The sequence below is a fragment of the Oxyura jamaicensis genome, chromosome 5 (genome assembly GCF_011077185.1).
Source record: "Oxyura jamaicensis isolate SHBP4307 breed ruddy duck chromosome 5, BPBGC_Ojam_1.0, whole genome shotgun sequence".
Classification (NCBI taxonomy): Eukaryota; Metazoa; Chordata; class Aves; order Anseriformes; family Anatidae; genus Oxyura; species Oxyura jamaicensis.
This window is the reverse complement of record NC_048897.1, coordinates 35,349,962-35,351,446: the sequence shown is the minus strand read 5'-3', so window position 1 is coordinate 35,351,446 and position 1,485 is coordinate 35,349,962.

The window sequence follows — 1,485 nt, the reverse complement described above, 5'->3', positions numbered from 1 at the left end:
GGATTCTTGGCCGGATTCATTTTTATTTTTAAATGGGTTTTTACTGACGATTTTTTTTGTTCCCCATCCCTGCCCTCCCCTCCCCTTCCCTTCCCTTCCCTTCCCATTTATTTCCAATTCCCATTTGCTTATAAATTGGAAGGAAAACTCTCAGAAGTATATGTATGCCCATTAATCTAAAACAAAAAATATCATCAGCTAAAACCCATTTGAATATTAACATTGATTCTGTCTATGATTCTAACTATATGAAAAGTGTAGATGGGAAGATGGTTTAGTCTTATAGGAATTTTATTCAGTTAAGAATTACTAAGCTTCTTTTCTTTATCATTTTATTTGTAAAAGATAAATGACAATTCCCTCTCTCACAGGAGAGATGCAACAGCACAGTGTGCATTATGGAGTGCTCAGATGGTTTGATATTGAGTAGTATATGAATATATTTGTACATTAATATTTGACTAAAAGACACCATTAAGTTCTTATATGTTTAGGAAGTTATGAACAACCCTCTGCCCATCTGCTTCACTTGGCAAGTTCATAATTTTGGAGCTGAAATCAGTCTACTTGTATAAGCAGAGGCCAGAATTAAACTAATTCTGTGTACATATTTATCTGCAATAAATAAACCTAACTTTGCACAATGTGTTTTAATTAAATGGATTTATTTATTTTTTTGATAAAATGGATAATATTATGAACCATGAAATTCCATTATATAGGGAACATGTTTGCTGTTATATTATCTGATTTTTGTACCTAGCTCTTTCTAATGATTCTGTATCTGACTTTTAAAAAATTAATTACCAGGAGGAGCACATTTAGTTTTATGATTATACAGAACTAACACAACTTACACAATGAGAGTCTGATATCTTACTGAACTCTCTAGGCACCACCATATTATAATGTGACAATAATGGCTTTTTAGCCTATATGCAAATTTAGGACAACAATTAATTCTGTTTTTCACATATTCAGAAAAGAATTAAGTAGAAAGATTCTGGAATTAAAGTTTATTTCATTTGCCAGTACCACTGGAAAAAAAAAGTGAATAAATCCCTTGTGAGCTACCTGTAATGCAGTCCTTACTGGAAAGTACACCCTTCCCTTTAGGCATTATCTTCCTCACTGAACTGTTTCCATTAATTAAAGGTAGCACAGAAAAAGCTCTGTGTTGTCTAAGTAAAGATGAAAAAAAAAAACAGAGAGTGAGAAAAAGATTAAAAACTGAAGTGTCTTAGCAATTTCCACTTCTTCTTTGGAGGTTACTTATATTTCCTTTTTACACTGTTTTTTTGCCAAGGAAAAAAAAGGATAGGATAGGATAGGATAGGATAGGATAGGATAGGATAGGATAGGATAGGATAGGATAGGATAGGATAGGATAGGATAGGAAGGAAGGAAGGAAGGAAGGAAAGAAGGAAGGAAAGAAGGAAGGAAGGAAGGAAGGAAGGAAGGAAGGAAGGAAGGAAGGAAGGATGC